The sequence below is a fragment of the Strix uralensis genome, chromosome 10 (assembly GCF_047716275.1).
Source record: "Strix uralensis isolate ZFMK-TIS-50842 chromosome 10, bStrUra1, whole genome shotgun sequence".
In the NCBI taxonomy this organism is placed as follows: Eukaryota; Metazoa; Chordata; class Aves; order Strigiformes; family Strigidae; genus Strix; species Strix uralensis.
This window is the reverse complement of record NC_133981.1, coordinates 8,858,740-8,879,643: the sequence shown is the minus strand read 5'-3', so window position 1 is coordinate 8,879,643 and position 20,904 is coordinate 8,858,740.

The following is a 20,904-nucleotide window of genomic DNA, read 5'->3' as shown; positions in this document are numbered from 1 at the left end:
ACAAATCCTAAATGCACGAAGACTTAGTTAAAAGGGCAAAGCGAGATACAGCACTTCTGTGTATAAATAATAAAGGCAGATGTTTCAAAGAGTGATATACATGGCAAAACATCTTATTTGTTGGAGGGTATCAGTTTTGTGTACATTGCAAACTTGTAATTTACGTTAGTTTCTTATTTTTGTAACATCTCTACACAGCTATATATTAAATTAGAGATTTCAAACCAGACTGAACAGTCCTCTTTTTACCCCTAATTTGTTGCATCTTGCCAATTCAATGTTTTATTATGTTTTCTGTCATAATATTACTCTTGTCCTTAGAAAACATGTATTTATTCCCACTTGGAATATAGTATAACTACTGTAAAGCACTGCTCAAAAGATGACTACAAATTCTGTCTGAGAATAGAAAACTTGAATTCTTTTATTATCCAAATATTTTTCAAAGATTTCAGTTTTGTATGCATGTCTATTGCTGACACACATAATGAGATCATGGGAAAAGCCACACAGCTGACCTGAACTTTGGGGTATAGAAGTATAAAACTATGAGATCTAATAAACCCAGTGCATGACCCTGTGCGGTTTTTGGACTTAAAGAACTAAATGCTATTGTGAGAGGAATGCAAGCCTACATATTTTTTCCTGTAGCATAGCAGAGTTCAGATGTATTATATTTACAGTTGTCTATAAATGTAACGATATAGCATGAAGCATATAGACATCTCTGGTCTCCAGCCTCACCAAGAGAATATCCCGACACCTTCTTGTCACACACAAGGCAGATATTATTTTTATGCACCAAACAGTAGGCAGGATGCAGCAACAGACTGACTCTGTACTACCACAGAGTGTCTGAGAGGCTGTCAGCACATACTTTGCCTACTTAACGTAGCTCTTTCAAATAATATAAAAATACATTGGGCTTCAGTTTTCCACCTAGCTCTTGATATGCCCAGCTAGTAAACAGGGAGCCAAAGTTTGGTACATCATTTGAAAAATAGCTTATATATAGAAATGCTGCTCTAAGAGATAGTGGTTACATATCTCAGCTGTTGAGCTCTGCATACAAAATCAGTTATTATATTTAAGGGAAAATTTAAGATCTCCTAAAGATTTTAAACTACCCTTAATTAACCCCCATGGATCCCATCAACTCTGGAATGGGCCTGCCTAAATGAAAGGCATCACTGTATATAAGCTGGAAGCTATGGAAATTAGAACTTTAGCATATAAGTATATAGGACTAACTCTGTCCTCTAAGACTCAAGGATTATTTTGGTATTTAGGATTTAGGTGAGCACTTCAGAAGAGCACTAAATTCTGAGGGAAATGCAAAAGTCTATTAATGCTTGAAAACTAGATTCTTTCAAACATACATAGACTGAAAAAAACCCTTTTCCCCAATAGTACAAGTGATATTAATTTACAAAGGATGTATTCTCATTATAAGAATAAAATCAAGCTCCAAAACTCGGTATAAATGGCAACAATCTAAGGCATGACTACTCCAGTAAGACTAAAAGGGATTTTTTATTATGTTAATTCTTTCATATTTTTTAATGTTTTTGCTCATCTTTCATTTTTTATATTCCATTAGTTTCCTATTTAACTATAAATAAAGGGTGAGTTAATGGTTGGTAATACAAACATGTTACAGTACAATCAAAGTGTTTATTTCTTTTAAAGTCTTACCCTGTATACCTGGCTTCAATTAAATAAATGTTGGAGTGTGAGATAACAAAGTATAAATACCTGCCTAAATTATAAGTTATATATTCATTTTAAATGATGGAAAAATTCTTCTCAGCCCTGTGCTAGCTAGTAGCTATACTCAACATTCGAACATTGTTTATTCTCTACTAACTAATCATTCTTCATGGTCTTTCAAAAGTTCCTGGCATTTCACTAGTTTACACATTGATTGAATACTGTTCCCAGAACTGCTTGTGGCACTGTGCCAAATGCTGTGATAATCAGCTGGAAGATTTATTCCAGTTGAGGAGTGTTATAAACATAAGGATTCATAAGGCTCAGCATTGAAAATGAATACTGATGCTTTCTTTGAGATGGCTGAAAACTTTCTGTGAGCCTTCAATAAGACGCGATGATAGTCTTCACAATCTCCTTCTATATACAGGCTTTGATTTGAAAAACATATTCATTTAACTTGATTTGATATAAATATTAATAACCATCAGAGGTTTTAACAAATTAAAATATAATTTTACAGTGGCATGTGCAGAGCAAATTGTACATGAAAAAACCTTAAGGAAATTCATGGATTAACTACTGTGCGTGGGATCAGACACATTTGCTGCAACAGGATATATTATTATACTGGTAGATGGGTGGAGAAAGAATACAAAGGAAGCTGAAAAAATTCAAAGGGAAGCAGCTGGCAGGTAAATGCACTGAGCCAGAAAGAAATAACAAGGAGAAAGGCAGTGAGTGGAAAACGGAAAGGATAGTAATTTCTTAAATAAAGAAACAAGAAATAGGGAGAAATGTAAGCTAGAGACAGGAACACTGAAAAAACACAGAATAGCAAACATTCCCAGTTAGAAAGAGGGAAATGCAGTTTGCTTACTGGACTAACTGTAACAGTAAACTAATATTACACAGACTGAAAAGACTATATTGAAAGACTATCAGCTTAATTAAGAACCAAGTGAAACCATACAGCATGACCGAATGGCATGTCAAATGTCTACAAGGCTAAAAAAGAGCTTACCTAGAAATTAACAGTAAAACAAATGAAGCAACTTCATTGCTTTGTATGGCTGCTGCAGTCAGTGAAATGATACTGGGATCAGCTTAGGTCACTGCAAATATCAAACCCAAGATATTCAAAACTTGCAATTATGGGTGTCTAATTTGATACATCTGAGAGGTGCCTTATGGTCTTCCAAATTTCTTTGCCAAATAAAAAGATGTCACTTCTCTTAGTGCATGCAGCTGTGATAAACTACCACTCGATGATCAATTCCTCAACACCATCTTCAAAACTCTTTTGAGAAGCACACTTTTTTGAACAATGAGATGTCCCCCTGCACCTTATATAAACATCGCCTCTTGCACAGGTGTTCATAGTCACCCACATACCGAACATTCAGATAACATGTAGTGCATTGAATTAAACCTTCAAGCAGTCATTAGGGCCTTCTGCACTACAAGCATCTTTAAATATTTGGTCACACAAAGTTTATACTCAAGGATACTACTCAAGGATAACAATTACCTATTAAGGAGTCTTAGATGAGCATCCCATGATAATGCTTTCAGAAATGTGACGAAATAATAATTCTAAAACCTACTCTCTATTAAATATGGAAAACGCAATAGATTGAACTCCACAAACATTACACTTAATTTAGAAAAAAATTGACAGCGGGGAAGTCTTCAGGAGTCTTTGCTTTTGAAAGAGTTATTACTTTTTTATGCCTTGTCTTAGAAACAGGTAACGGTTAAGTATTTCACAGATCGTAGAATGGAGATGTCACTAATACCTAAAACTATCAGAAGCAGCATACCACAACACAACCTTGTTCTCTGGATCTCTAGATATATATTGCACATCTTCATTCAGATGAAACCAAGGTACAATATTCATACTTGTGGGAACTTGTGGTTTCCTTTTTGTTGCATGGGGCATGTTCACCCAACAACTGTGGGTGGTGAGTGACTCTCTACAGAAATGCTGGAGCCACGTGTTCTAGCGGCTATTCATGTGGGCAAAGGTGATGCTTCACAAGAACTAAGAGTAGTATACATTTTGAAAGCTGCCAAACTATTATGCAGCTATAGAAAAACAAAAAATACCCAGTAGAGGACCTCAACATTTTAATGAGTGCACATTTTGAATCACTTGAAGAAATAAGACATAGGCAAAGACTTGCATGTTCTGACTGGGAATGTCTAGATGTTTGCAGCAAGGAGGGGAATTGAAAAGGGAATGAGAAGACATGAATTACAATGTTTATAGGAAAAAATAGTTTCTTGGTGATATTTCATCATGTTTTTAATGTGATTGCTATAAGAATGAATTAGTGTTTTGCCTTTCAAAAAAACCCAAAACATTTTTAAAAACAAAACCAAAGCCTCCTCAGACCACTTTGCAAAAGAGGTTTGGATGCAGGCCTCTTACTGAGTATTCCTGAGCCACTGATGTTCTGATATTTTATTCTTATGACAAAAGCTCTAATAAGAAAAGGAAATGGCAAAACAGCAATTCATTCCTTAACAGCGATTTAAAGAGTGAGAACTAATTTTTGTAAGAACTTAAAGTTGTCATTTTGTGGATTTGCTCAGATGCCAAAGGAAAGCTTTTTAGTATTGGTAGAATCTAAGGGAGAGAACATGAGCAAAGCAGCAGTGTACTGTTGACAGTGTGGCCCTCTAAAAGTGTCATAAGTATTGTCAATAAACAGACGAGTACTGAAGATGAATGATTAAAAACCAGTCTCTCCATTGGAGTTACCACAAATAGGCCAAAAAATAGGACAAAAATCAGAGGTGTTTATGTGTCAAGGAGAATTATGCTTGTGTTTCTGTTTTCTGCTGTGCTGATGAGGACCACTTCTAGTTTGAAAGCCAGGTAGACATACAAATGATGTCAAAAACATGGGCTAAAAAAAAGGTTGCATCACTTCTTGTGTCTCTGCTTGGATTCTCACAGGTATTGCACATCTGCTTTGAAGTCTGGATCCTAGAAGAGGATTTATTGCCCTGTTAGTGGTCTTGACATTGCAAATGAGGCAAGACCACTTCTCTTCTACTATTTCATATTCCTCTTTTTCTACTTTGCATTGGTGCTTTTTTCTCCACATTGTCTTTTGCATACTTTATGGAAAATACCTATGAAGACTTGCTCCTGGGTTGCTAGCGTAATACATACTTTAAATTAGAGAGGGGTGAATATGATTTCTATTCTTACATAACATGGATGAGGTACTCTGGATTAGGGGCCAGTTGGGGAAGAAGGAAAGAGGGAAGAAATCTCTTGCATGGTGACCTCCTCTGCATGAAGGAAAAATTACAAAGAACAAGACTGAAATCACTCATAGTTACAATATGTATAGAGACATTATGCTACAAATTAAAAATCCACTCATATTTTAGGCAGCCCTGTGATGGTTCATTTGAATGGCCAGAGCTTCAACAGCAACTTTAATTCATGTTACCAGGTAGCCACCTGATAAAGGACAGCTTGTGATCCCAAGAGCCTGCTACCTATCTTCTGTGGTCAGAGGCTGTACAGACATGAGGCAGACAAAATTTTTTTACTAAACATCTTTCAGAAATACAATGATTTTTAACCTTAAAGCAGGCATATCTTCCAGTATCGTACTTGACAACTATACTGATACTCTGGTATCAGTTACCTAAGGTTATATTTTTACCAAAGAGCCTCTGAACTGAAATGAATAACACCCACTTCATTACCAAAAAAAATGATGACAAAGTTATAGATGTCTAAAACATTTGGTTTCACATTTAAAATATTGATTATATCAAAGAGAGGGGAACTGTCAATGTCAACAAGAAGATCATTCAGCAAATGAGATCTCCAGAAGGGAACAATATAAACAGATTTATGTTTTCTGATGCCAGAAATGGGGTATCAGATTCTATTTGCATTGCTAACCAATCAATATAACTTATTAATCTAATTCTGCTGGAGTACAGCAAAGTGCATGTATTGATGTTATTCAGTGCTTTGTTAGGAAACAGATCAGAAACTATTTGAAGATCCTTAGTAAATGTTCACAGGTCATTATACTTGAAGATGATAGATATTTTTTTAAATACTCTTTATTTGAAGTGTACTAAACTAAGAGTGTCAAGTTTATCAATATGCCCTTAAGTTTAAAAGCTAAGGTGGGACAAATCTTTCTGTGAAAAATGTACCATAGATACAGTAAAAACAATACTCTCCAATTCTTCCTCTGCAGTTGTACTTGAAAGTAGCTGAAAGGCTTATCAGCTTCATAAAAATAAATTTTTTTTCCCCTTATCAAATGGTTTAATACAGATTATAAAGAGACATGGTTGCTATCATATACAAATTCATGAAATATGAAATCCTAAATTAAAGACTAAGACTAGTCTGTTTCTAAATGAGAGACTGCAAATATCCACCATGATGGCTCCCAGTCCATAGGTAATGTTGTATAGGGTAGATGGCTCCCCGGCCCTTATTCCATCATGCAGCACATTGTGGCCCGAGACCTTAATTTTACGTCTTCTGCAGCTGCAAAGGTCATTTTTGCTTCTCAACCCTCCTTTCATTTCTTCTCCACATTTCTGCAGAGATTGCCACAGAAGTGGGAACAGTCTGATTTCCGTGTTTTGTTCTGTCTTTTTCCCAATTTATCTTTTGGCCAAAATAACATATATATTAAAAGGGAATTGGATCAGATAAGGCAAATTCATTTTTTGCTTAAAATTCAAGGGTTTTTTGGTTTTGTTTTAAACAAACCAAGGCTATCTGGCAGGTATTCTTGATGTCTGAAAAGTAACTGTTCCCGTTCCAAAAGCATCCTTGACAGGATGAAATAGCCTGTTATTTAGCTATCTATAGTCAGAGTACGGATTAGTAAGATTTTTTGGCTTTGCAGCATTTTGAAAGAGAGGAGCTGGGACCTCCATCAAAACCACGGCGATGCAGAGGACAATGCTGGTCATATCTGAAAGGTGCTGTCCTTCCCCTCTAGTAATACTCCTGTATTTTCCAAACTGACGGTTAGCTAAATAATCCTGTCCATGCACCGAGAGCAGCAGTTTCCACAGGAGGTGAAGGACATGTATTGCTGAGAGCAATTGTGACTTGCTAGCCTACAAGGACTGTGCATCTGACAATCAATCCATAAACATTGGAGAGAGAGCGCAAAATTGGACCCTTTAAGTTATTTCCCCACATTTCAAATCTACTTGACAACAAATCTGAAACTCAACTGTAATTTTAATCATCCAGTAATGTTTTATGTTAGCCAATTACAGGGCTCCAAGAGATTAGCTGAATGTTTCATGTCTGATAAATATGTGACTGGGACTAATTCACTGGACCCTTCTCTAACCTGAGTTAGGTATAAATGAGTAGAGCTTCACTAAAATCAATCGAGCTGTATCCAGTTATACTGTCACAGAAATTGGTGCTATAGACTTAGGATAATTTTCCTAATAAAAATAAATTTTAACCAGTAGATTTTTGACTCATACTTGTAATCTAATATTTCAGGCAATATACAGACCTACTAAATCATCTGCTTTCCCTGCATGCATTCCAGATGAGCTTTGCTTTTTTTACATCTCTACCTACTAGCAAGAATGCTCATGAAACACCCCATAATTCAATTATAAGTACCTCTAGGAACCTTCTAATTATATGTTAGGCAGGTCAGAAATGAAATAGCCATGCTACCCTTTAGTCTTGGATAAGAGACTTGAAACGGTGAAAAGAAAAGTTCATCTGTTCATTAAGAGGCCAGTTGTAATACAGTTAAGGGCTTCAGCAAGCTGTTTTGTTGAGATCTGAATATCCATGAAACAAGCCCCCCCAAAGCTGAAAGTTTAGCGAGTCTTGCCTTTCAGCCACCGCATCAGCAAAGAATGGGGTGCTGGTCTGAAGAGTAGGCACCGTCCATTAGTCATTTGCTTTCTCTTACACTAAATTCAGTTGTAGGAGTTCACAGGATCAGAATGAAGATCAACTACAGGTACTTAAAGGTGCTATTCTTTTCTTACAGATTTCTGCACTGGTCTTAATTAAATCTCCCATAGGATTGCAGGGCTTTAAAAAAAAAAAAATCATACAAAACAAGAACGTGTCCATCAGGCAGGTTTTTCTAAGCTTTGACAGCTCTAAATGCAGGCAGCTGCAATACAAGCTTGTCCTCAAATCCTTGACAATGACCTTAACCTCAGGGTGAAAGATAATGTAGTTGCTCTGCTCATTCTGTGCAGAGTGTCTACTGATCAGAGGCTTGTGGCAAAATATGTATATTTTTTTCTTATGATATAGACTATTGTTCACTGGCAACTCAAGTGATACTACAACATTATCTCTATGACAGTTTATTTTTTTTATTTATTTTTAAATGTGAAGGAATGGCACAAATTCAGGCGGACGTCCACTTCAACAGCTAGACAAATGACTTTGTAATGCCTTCCAAATTAACCCCTTCACAGCCACGTTGAATGTGAAAAGAAAAATTAAGCAGAGTCTAAACCCAGGTACTCTTACAAGGGACTTCACAGACACATCTACACCAACGACAGGGAGATTTCCCATATAGAGGGGTTCCTATTACACTTAGCACAGTGTTATTTAAGAGCAGTATCCTCCAGCGGTGAAAACTGTCACTTAACTGACTTCCTTGCAGTAAAGACAATTTACATCCTAAGGAACTGCCTCAAACTGAGAATCTGTCTTCACTATTTAAAGGCAGGAAAAAATTGATCTAAGAGAGACAGCCACGTAGGAACACTGTAATCTAAGGTGCCTACCTTAAACTTAAATGACAAAGGAAAATTCCTACAGTAAAACTTCAACATTATTAACATTACACTATTATTAATGAGATCTCAATAATAAATAAGTTTAGGAACAGCTATGGGAATATATTCTGATTTAATGGGGGGGCACAGTTGCCCCAGCGCCATTGGAGCTGCTGAAGGGAAGGATGCATTCAGCTGCTCGGTGAGGGGCAGCTGCACTGCCTGCTCTGCAGAGAGGCTCGGCTTTACTCTGCAATGACAGAACATATGGAAATTTTAGCTGCTAAATATCAAAGTCTTTGTCGTTCAAGTGCAAACCGCAATTTCTGTCAGTGTATAACCTGGCTAGATTTTGAAGGTTTTCACCATAAAAGGCACATTATGACATAAAGGTTGTACCCTCACCAACCTTCAAGTCCCTGTTCTGAAGTCTGGGCATAGCAGACCTGTTCAAAAAGAGCAGCACGATTGCACTACTTGCAAATATTTCTCATAGGAGCATACAAAAATAGTAATTTCAAGTGACACTTGTTAAGCACGGTATTTCTCACAAAGAGGAAAATCTTTTTCCAAAGGCATTCTGAACAAAAATAGGAAGAGACGTGGATAGCAAGCACAGAGTGCACTTACACTACACATACCTTTTGGTGGGTGTGCACTCTGTGAACATGTCTCTTCTTATTTAAAGAGCGGGGGTTTTTTACATTACATTAGTCAGCTAAGAAATTAAGGAAAAAAAAATCATTTTCATGTGGGAGCCAAAGCTAAATAATTTAATGCTTAAATGAAAACATGAAAAGAAACTTCTTTTGGTTTAATTAAATATTTTACCATAGGAAGGTTTGATTTAGATATGAGATTCTTAAAAAATATTAAAATGAAAGTAAGCTAAATTTGGCCTTGGAAAACTATGTAACATGTTTTATAAAATACTAAATAAATATTTTTACATATCAAAATCTATGCTATTATTAAAATAGTCAAAAATCACTTATCGATTTAGACCCAGATGTGTATAGAGATTTAATTGCTTTACTACAGCTGAGTATTTTGGCCCAAATCAGTCCAACCTGATTTTAGTACCAGTAGGATTCTGACGATCAACCAGATATGTTACCATAATTTCAACTGATTTTGCAAATGATTGCCAGCCTACAAAATGTTTAATCAAACCCAATAACACAAGCTCAATTTTACATATAACAGGTATTCAGAGATGTGGTTGCTTCTTTTCTTATGAGAAAACAGAGGCAGAGATGCAGTTAGTGCATGCATTGGGAAACTGCATACAAGCATTCTAAGTTTTTTTAAAATTTGGTCCAATAACAAAATTGTTACCCATAACTAAAAATGCTAGCTTGCAATATTAATTATTTTTATCTACTCCCTTCTCTTGGCTATCAGTACCTACTGAAAAAAGACTGGCCTTCCCAACCCGAAGGGGAAAAATTTGGGCATATAGTCCCAGTCTTCACTCATTTTCTGTCATCACCTATTTCAGTTGAACATCACACAGATCAGTAATCCCCATCTGTGGGATCTGACCTTTAGATTAAAATAATCCTGCAGAAATCTATAGCTCCTTTTTTCTCAAATGGCTCATGCTTTTTCATGCCATCTTTCCACTTCAAGAATGTGTTTCTGCTTTTTCCAAGGTGCTATTTTCTTGCGGTTGCTATTTTGTTCATTTTTAATGATTTCTTGAGAACATGGCTCACTAGATCCTACCAAAATATTTCACTCCCTGTGTTCCATTAAATACTCTGACGATCAATTCAAGATTTTACTTTTTAGCTTTATCTTTTTTTTCTATTAAATTTAAATCTCACATTAAAATAAGAGGAAAAATAGAATAGAAACCGATACCAATTTATAGCTAGAAAGGTATATTGAGAATGTGTTAACATGATATTGTCAGACATTTATAAACTTCTTCCAATGAACTTTGAATTACCCTGGTCCTTTCATATTTTCCAGTTAACATACATACATCTGCTCTGCCATGTAATCAACTGATTGTTACACAAGCATTTGCTAAAGCTATGACAAACTCAGATTTATGAGGTCAAAAAGTTCAAACTTAATCCATTCAATAGCTGCAATTTATCGTCTGATGATAATTGTATACACAAACATTGTAATGATTTAGATGACATAGTGTAAAGATGAAATCCGTTTATTTTAAAAGGGTTTCTAACCCCTAAAATACGTTGCCATGAACACCTTTCTAGGTCCGCTTTTAACAACATAGTTATTATTGTTTTATTGATCAGGATTTTATTACTGATTTGACACTTATATTTCATACTAATCGAAAAAGGTGTAATTTTTCTACAAGAATAAGACTGTAATTAATTATATCATTATTGTGTTTTCAATTCCTTCCATTTAAAGGGGCCTAGAAAAGAGTGCTTAATTTATCATACATGTATTATAAGGAATATGTAAACCTCTTTAAACAGACAGAGAGCATGATCCTTTTGGAGATGATGGGATATGACATAGGCACTATATTTATAGATTCTTACCTCTATAGTGACCTGATTTTATACTGACAGCTATTGTGGAATGGGATAGTAAATTAGCAATTTAGCTTGGGTATCTAAAACTATTACTATTCATTACTTTTATAACACTTATTAGTGACCATACTCTAATACTTTCAACAGATAAGAAAACAACCTGCAGAGAGCAGAGAATGTTATGGCAGAACAACAATGTTACTTATATAAAATTACATGTATGATATAGTATATGTATTTATATACACACATACCCTCAGTTCAGAAATTTAGGAAACAATTGCTACAAATGGACAGCAGCTGTATTCATCTATTTCTTCTAAACATAAAACAAGTTAGTGATTGTAAATTTCAGAGACACTCTAAAATGAGTAGCTAAATGTGAAATTTAAATTGATCTCTGGTTTATTGTCATTGATTTTGTCAATTTTCTAAATGTAACAGTGTTCACCACTGGGAACAGGAACCTGTACATATATCAGTAAAATTTATGCTTTCAACCAACATAAACTTCACAGGAGGAATAACTGTCCTTGCTGTATAAAATAAAATGCATGTGAAGGATTTTCTTCTCTAATTAGATACTGTATATTTTTTAACATCACATTAGTAAATTTACCACATAAATTTAAATTCTATTAGCAATATTGCTTGCCCATATTCAGTTCAGTTTCCTTACTATAGATTTTCACAAGTACTTTGTGATAATGTTATTAACCCACATGCTTAATTCATACGTACAAAAAACATTATCAGTACTCATAGAAACATGCCTCTAAACTGTTTTATAAAAGTGTCAGCATAAGCATAACCTAAGCTGACACATACTCGTATAACTCTAATGCTAAGTATTGTTTTCCCAATTTAAATACAGTAGATTTATATTTTCATACTGTAGTACCCACTTAGCCCATAAGTCCCCCAAAACTATGCCTATATGCAACTTCCACTTGCAAGTGGGGGTTGCTAAAACTGATGTAAGAGAAAAAATCCTGCATTTTCCAGGCTGCTTGTCTGAGTGACAAGTGTGGGATCTTGCTCACTGATGTAGCCGAAGTGCTGTTTCAGTTAACATTAGGAACCCGCCCTCATCAACCAGCTTGATCAGTTAGGGAAAACAGCACAACTGTCTCAGAATGGCATCCTGAGTGTATTTATTTTCTTAAGATTCAAACCAAACCACTTGCAAACTTGTTTCATGAACATTAAAGGCGGGGGGGGGGGGGGGGGGGGGGAGACAACATATAACTTATTTAAAACACTGAGTGAAATAAATCAATGGCTGAGCTCATTTTGTGTTACTAGTCTTCAAATGCCTTCATTGTTTCACTCTACTTAAGCAACACTCGAGACAGACACGTGTTTTATATTACCAGCCTCAAAAAAGGAACTTAGGAACCTTTTTTTTTTTTGCTGGTATAATGTCTGATAAGATGTTAGTACACAAAAACATTTGCCTTAAAAGATAACATCACTTCTCTCAGTATTGTAATTGACTGGGTAGTGAAGATACCCCTCATATTAACATATCTGCTACATACACACATTCAGTCATTTCACAGGAAAGCATGTTTGTTTCCTCAGAAAGTGATTTTTAAAGAGCATTATGAGCCCCTGTTTTAAGAGTACTGTAAGCTGACCTGCAAAATGACCACAAAAAGGGAACAAAGAACCAGTAATACTTTCTGTTGTTCATATGCACACAACAAGTGATGAACCTCCAACAAATGGGCAGCAGCCAGAGCCGCTGCTCATCACTGTCATCCCTCCCAAAACTGCTCCAGGGACACAGACCAAGTACCTCACTTGGGGAGCCAGGAGCACTCCCCCGCCCCCACCGGACCTTCACTGAGAGGGATACCAGTTCCTCCTGAGGATGGAGCAGCACGTGTTTTATTTCCCTAAAAATGCAAGATGAGGTGAAGAGATACTGGTGTTACCTCCCTGTGCTGGATATGACACCTGGAAAGTACGTCCCAGTGCTGCCCAAGCGTGACCTGTCCTGTGTGTCCCACCTCCCTCAACACTCAGCAGCCACCATGCCAAGGATCTGACAAACTTCAGGGGAGGATGATTGGGGTGCAGTTCCCCCAGGCAAAGGAGATGTTTCCTGGGTGTAGCTCATTAGCAGAGAGGGGTTTTGCTAGTGCCAGCTTGTGGCATGACTCACTGCTCTGCTCTCCTGCAAACTAAAGCACTGACTCTATAAAATTATTTGCAAACAAATGCTTAAAGGTATGATAATAAGTCAAATACAATTCCAAACTATACCTAGGAAAGGAGAGACTTTTCTAACTGTGCCACTGACAGTGTCTGGCCCACTGTCCTTGTGGCACTCACCCTGGAAGCACCCATGGAAATGGTCAGCTCTTGGCATCTGCAGAGGCAAAACTCACGCTCCAACAGCCACCAGCTTTCTATGCCTCTTGCATTAGGCAGAAGGTGAGTAAAATTTTCAGGGTTATGTGCTTTAAACTCCTGCTTCCATTGCATATAAGTACTCAAGTCCATTACTGGACGCACCTTGCAGATTACCCCAAATATTGTATTTTCCCCACCTCTGCCCATGTATCAAAGGCAAACAGCACGGCTTCCTCCAACCAAGCCTTTGGATGAGCGTTGCTTTTGCAAACAGATCTCAAAAAAAAAAATTGATTTTCAAAATGTTCAAAGTAGAAACTGCCTTATGATGCAGCTAGGTACAAAACATTCATTTGGCCCCATCAAAGGGGCAGAGAACAGTCCCCCAGTTAAAGACACTTGTGTTTGGAAAGACCAACAGACAATATCATTAGCTCTGGTTCCTCCTGGGTGGGCCGCTGCTGCCTCTCCTGCACTTCTTGATACACACATTTCCCTTAAACACAAACCCACCCACTCACATATTTTACAGAGTGGCTGCTAGCAGAGCCTGTCTTACTCCAGCTCTTCGATCTCTGTGTTTCAGAAGGGACGGTTACAATGCAATGAGAAGATAAACAAGCTACAATATCTTGTTTTTGCTGCTGAACTCATGTTATCAGCAGTGACTTTGACATTTGGTGGGAGCTCTCATTTTCATACACTCTAGTTCTATTGTGCTTTTTCTGATAAGAAACCTCAGTAACAGAAGTGTACATCTGAGAATGACAAGAAAAACCTCCTACTTGTGCAGCAGTCTGCATTCCCACTTCCACCAGTGCTACAGCAGCTTAGGAGCTGCTTCCAGTTTGCATTGGAAACTGGGAAGATCAGAGTCAAACTGACTTGAGATACTGTGAGACTAACGAACTTGGCAGAAACGCCAGTGATAAAGTTTTCTTTTTACTAGAGCGAAATGAACCTTCTTGACCTATTTTCTAAAGAAAAATGTAGAATTTATCTGATTGGATAAAATCTATTCTCACCTGCTCTGCAGCGCATGTGGTCACCTTTGACTTCAAAAGCACCACACTCATCCTAACAGCAAAATGCTACTCTGCCAATTTTAAATACATATAACAAATCCCTCCACTTTGAGTAAGTGTGAGGCAGTGGTACCATGGTCCTGATTTCTGCAGCAGTGAGACCAAGATGGAAATCAAACCTTCAGTGGAAAGAGCCTGCACCACTTCTGTTTTGTTCTCTTCTACCCTCCAGCTTTTTCAAGAACTTGTTTTCTAAAGAATTGCTGGCAAACTAGTCTCACTTCCTCGATCCCACATCGCCAGGGGTAGTTTTCGCCTCTCCTACTGTGGGCAGTGTCTTGGGGACTCAGGTAGAGCATCAAGCATCTACCACCAAAAGAAACAAGGCATCCCAGAGCTTTGGCAGCCTGTGGAACAGCGGTGGAGGAGTTTTCTGCCAGCTCGCTTTGTTGAGGCAGTGGTGAAGGCCTCATCCCCGGATGCCAGCGTTGTTCAGAAACTGAGGGAATCAGCGAGAGCCCAGCAAGGCAAATGGGGGAGGGATGCAGCACTGCCTCGGGATGAGGAGCTGCTGAGGCGTTTTGCCTGGTGGCACACAGCCAGGCGTACCTGGTCCCTCTGCTGGAGTGTGGCCTGGCCACTCTCACCAGGCAGCCAGAATGGACCAAGGATTTGAGGTGGCAGCAGGGCTGAGGCATTCCCAGTATGCTCCAGGGCAGGCAGGGGGCTGAGCTCTGCTTTCTCTTGGTTCACAGAGGTACAAATCACAGCTGCTTGGCCCTTTTTTTTTTTTTTTCATCCCTTGCTCCCTGGAGGGTTATGTGATGAGGTCAATTTGAGCTGTGCTTACCTAGAACTTATGTTAGCAGAAGAGAAAATGCCAATTACTTACATTTAAAAATAGACTGAGAGAACATGCTTTTCTCTTTTTTTTTTTTTCCTTGCTGATTGCCTGGTGGTACTTATGGCTCAGAGAAAAATCAAAACACTATCACTGATTAGGCATTCAAGGGTTGTTTTTGTTTGGGTAGCAATCTAGAGGTGGAATGAGATGCGATCTGGTGACAAAGGGAAAGTACACCCTACCTCGCCCTAGGCACAAAGCATGCTGTTCCCTTCCAACAGCAAGAACTTATAAAAGCAACAGGTTGAGCGTAACATGTTACTGTTTTACTAGGAAGGTCCCATGTGCTCTAGCCCACAGATTTCCCCTGTGCCAGTGAAGACTGGTGCCCTTAGAGCAATAAACAAGAATGAAATAGAGCCCACAGCATCACAGCCGTCTGTTTTGCAGCTCTTCATGGTGAAGTAACCTTCACTTGTCTGAAGAGAGACCAAAATGCCTTAAAGCTACTTTACAAAACACAGAAGTGACTGTGTCATTGGCTACAGGTGAGCAATCAAGGAGAATTTAGAAACATCCAACAATTCATCTCAAAGTTTCACTTTGATGAGAGAAGAATCCTTCGTTCATACGAAGGATGTTGCATCTGCCTGGGGAGCAGGCACTCGGAGAACACGGCTGAGCTCCTTGGTTCATATTCATTGGAAACCCTTTGGACTTCAAACACTTCAGCTATTAGAAGTGGGTGCCTCTGAGACAAATCCAGCTTCCTTTTCATTTTGTTTCAGCTTTTGAAGCACATTTGAATAGTTCAATTTTACAGCAGCCAGAGAGGAGTGCTAGGACAGAGCAATGCTTCCTAAGTTATCTCCATGTCTTCAGATATATTTTAGGGTAACAGGAATTTTAGGAAGGAATTCATAACTATACGAAAGACAGACTTACGGGCTTTGCAGCCAGTGTGTTAGGGTTATTAAAATATGCTTTGTTATCTTCACATATGGTAGAAGCTTTATGAATTATTCTTATGGAGATGATTCCTCGTTTTAATGACTGAACAGCCCTAAAGTTAGATGACACTTTGATTGCTGCTTTCGCTGGGTAAGTACTAACAATATCTCTGCTTCTCAGGAAAATGAATATTCCCATATTTTCCCCAAACCAATTGCAAACATGAAAGACAACAACAGAATTTCTCTTTGTTTTTCAAAACTTGTCCAGGGAGCAACCCTGGACTTGCTGCGCATACACCAATCCAGAAGAGAACTACTATCCAAAGACAGTGAATGAAACTGTACAGAAGACCCAGAAAATAAATCCTTTAACATGTTAAGATACCTTCTGGAGATGTTTGTGCTCTGTCTGTTACCCAGTCTGTTCAGAGTATGGAAGAACAGAAAAAGCGAATGGATGCATCCTTGCCCTTCTAACTCAGGAGACATTTAAAAGCTCTATTATTAAGGACTGAACTGGCATCTTGCAACATTTCTTGAGATTTAAGGAGTATCTGCAGTGCTCTTGAGCCAGCAATGGAGGATGGAAATTAAAGTGTATGCATTAGGCCGCTACAGAGATTATTAGGAAAACCGGGAGTGCTTCACTTGTTGCAGGGACACTAGCTCAGCTGTACAGAGGGAAAGAAGAGGTAGAAGTAAGGGACCTCCCTCCTCAGGGACCACAAATGTGTCTCACACACAGCAGGGTGGAAGTAAAAGTGGCATTTCCAGCACTGCTGCTAGTGGCACATGACCTCTCCAGGCCATAGGGACACTGTATCTCCTGGGCCAGAATCACAACAGCCTTTTGTGGTCTTAAGGAATTTCAAAATATAGAGAAGATAGTTGGGGGTTTGTTTTTCTTCCCCCTGTCTTTTCTTTCCGAAAATTCCATAAGAACACCAGTAAACATGTACAGATACATGGACTACAGGTGATTTTTCCAAGCCTTTTTTAAGTGTTCCTGTGTCACGGCGGCTATTTAATACTTGTATTGACTCAGAAATTCTGGCCATTCAGAAAGCAAAAAAAGATGTAAGGATTTGGGAGACACAACTACAAGTATGTTAGTATCTATAACAGATCCCAAAGAATTTAGTATGTTAAAAATCAAGTACAAAATTTTGAACATATCTGTATGAAGGTGGATTTTTAACACACAGAAAATGTTTTTTCTTAAGAGTAATAGGAACAAATGACTTTTTAATGCATAAAGGTAGTGGTTGAAAAGTGTTTGTAAAGTGGCTGATATGGATGTTGTTTCATCAGTACTCATAAAGTTTAACTTTACTGAAGTCCTGTATTTTTCCAGACACTTGCAGAGCAAGTGTAAATTTCAAAAATAAGTAAGCTATTCTCAATACAGCATGGAGTGCCTAACCATTGGACAGAGCTGACAGATGCAGGTGTACACTGGATGATTTCAAGAGATAAAAGCACATGTTTGGGGGTTTGGTTTGAGGCATACTTTCCACAGGATGAGATCTCTGATACCCATTGTTTGTTTTGCTCTTGCCAAGCTAGAGAGGTTTCAAGCATGATAACAATTGTTAGAGTTTACTCCGTTGAAACATTTATTTAACATTAGCAATACAGAGTGCTACTTGCAGGCTGTTTCCAACATGAAAGCCTATGATATTTCCTATAAAAATTATGTGTTTCATTTGGCTCTTTAGACAAACAAATATAATTAAGAAAGTTATTTAGATGGTTATCTACACATCAGTCAGTATCAGTAATACAGAACACCGTGTTTAGGTCCAGCCTACACCAGGACCAGAGCAGGTCCTGACACATGAAGCACCCTTCAATACTTCATGAGCTTGAGTCTTGGTTGCACCATGAGGCTTGGCATTGCAAAACTGGTCGCTAAAACTATCCATGAACTGTTCACTATTCGCTGACATTGACCTATTGGTTTCCATGCTAACTGTCTTTCCCATCATGACATATATGGACCCCCTGAGCAGCCTCAGAATACAGGATGGTGAGGCTGTGTTTTATTTTGTTTTGTGGTTTTGTTTGGTGGTTGGATTTTTTTCAAGTTCTTATTAACCAGCTGTCTTTTAAAAAAACCCTAATCTATGGATTTTATTAGGATATATTTATCCAAGTTGTTATGGCAATGGTACATTAGAAATCAAATGAAATATTTGTTGGCATGACAAAATTAATTGTTGCCTAGGGTCTGGAACAAACACAACAGTAGAGATAACATGCCATTAATATGGTTTGTTTGAAGTAACAATACTGTATCAATTAAATTGGAGCTAAGCTATGCAGCCTTCCTAAGCTACTTAGCTGATGCTTGGGGATGTGACACTTTACAGTCTATGCCAAGGGAAAATGGTTGGACTTACTGTGCTAATGAGTAACTGGAATTTGCCGTTTTCTGTAATACACTCTTACTTTCTTGTCCAGGGTTTTATACTGTTGCATCCTTCAACTGGGAACATGAATAGTATTTCTGTGCCTCCCATAGCAACAACATTATGGGAGTCTATTTCTTTTTTTTTTTTTTTTTCCTCTAAGTAGCTGGTAGAGTAAATAAAATTTTGACTAAACTTGAGATAAGATTAATTCACAGTGTTCAAACATCCAGGCATCAAACTCACAGGAAAGGCTGGAGCTGTGAGTTGCAGGCCATTGCCTAAAGCCCTTACTTTAGGATTCCTGATCCTGTCTCCAGTTTGGTGCTGCTTATAATCAACAATTTGTTGCAGGGTGATCTCCTAAGGGGTATGGAAAGACTGAAATTCAACTCTGCAGAGAGAAAACAAAGGCCAGGACAGCCCTCTTTTGGAGGTACATTGTCAGTGTATTCGTCTTGGCACAGATCTTAGGAGAGGAATTAGTTTCATCCCTAGCATAGGACATAAATCTCTCCCGTAAGGATCATCACAAACACAGCTCATAGATGCTATGGAAGCTTTTAACCCTTCACACTCAACATAGTCATTGGACAAACCCAAGTCCCAAAACTTGTGAGGCAAATTGTTCTTTTCAGGTGAAGCATCCAGAAAGCTCATGGCACACGGTAAGCCAGATCTCCCTGGTAGAATTCCCAGCCCAAGTGTATGAATACGGGATCTGGAAAATAACAGCTAACAGATCTGTACACTACCAGTCCTATGTCTCTCCAGGTAGAATTCCAATGCATCTTGCCCTAAAGCATATCTCTCAGGTAGCAAGCAAATACAAACTGCTCTGCACTTATCAGATGGGTCTATGCGGCAGCACATCCTCTTCATGCCTTTGTGTTACAGAACTGAGACTTCAGGTAAAGCCACCGAGGCCTGGGAGGTTTCACATGTCTTCCAAGTTCAGCGAGTCATCACAGAGGCTTCACAGTTGCCCCAGGAAAAAAAAAAAATAAGTGGATAGGAATGCAGTACCTGGAGATCCCTCTTTACCTACAGCCCCTGTTCTCCAACCATGTTGCAAAGACTATCTTTACTTTGGCTCCGTGTGACAGGAGGGTCTAGCAGGGTAAGCCACATCTACAGGAGAGCACATTTCAGTGAAAGTCCCACTTTCCCTGAGTTTTAACCCTTGGTCCTGTGGAGTAAAGGCATATATGTGACCCACATACTTGTTACAGTGTGTTATCTTAGATGACTCTGACAGATGTTGACATGAGATGCATTTTGATATGAGAGCACCCAGGCTCTTATCTGCTGCCCAGAGAAAAAAACCTTTTACTTGCAAAATGATTCTGTTTATTGGCCATAGAGGGGTACAGCTGAGCCTTGTGAAGGAGCACATTTTTTAAAATATATGCATTCAAAGTCAGAAATTAGCTGTTAGCAAGAAGACCAGCACATATAGTATAAATTACTCTGGCCCACAAGTATGGCTAAAAAAAAAAATGCAGAGTTCTTGTACACAACTGTATTTCATCCAGTCCTAGGAAAATGCATGTTTCATCTAGATTATGTTGTATGCAGCCAATTTTCCATACAGCTGTATTTACAGCATAATGCAATCACTGAATGCAGCTATGATACCATATAGAAACCTTTAATAAGACACCATAACTTTTGTGCCCATCCACCAGGAATGTGCTGCCAGGAGATATCATATTTACAATATAAAAGGGGACGTATTTTAGATTTGTCCCAATTAACCTTGTAACGAGATGTATTGGAGTGCTTATTAATGACAGTAATGAGATGCAGACAAGACAATGTATAAAACATCATTGGCATATAAATTAAATTCATATACACAGATACCTTTATGCACTGGACATGAAGGGAAATTATTAAGAGGCAATTTTGCAGGAAAAAAAGGCTAATTAGAAAAAATTCAATACTTTTCCTAGCTTGTATCCATCAATGTTAGAAAACCTGTTTGTCCACTGACTGAGGAATTGTTTCCACTGCTTTTACTGTGCTAGTTACAAAACTAATTTTATGATGGTTCTCTTTGAAGTATTTACTACAAACAGGTACATATCCATTATCTTTTGACTATGTATTGCTTTGTTTAATTTGCCTTGGTATGGATGCACAATTTAAAAATAAAACATCTTTTCTATCTTTTGAAAGCTACTCTAGATATAAGTTTATTTCTCATTGACATAAGTTACAACCACCTTATTTACAAAGATCCCACAGGTCTTAGATTTTGTAAGGCAGCATAAAGGCCCCAATCCC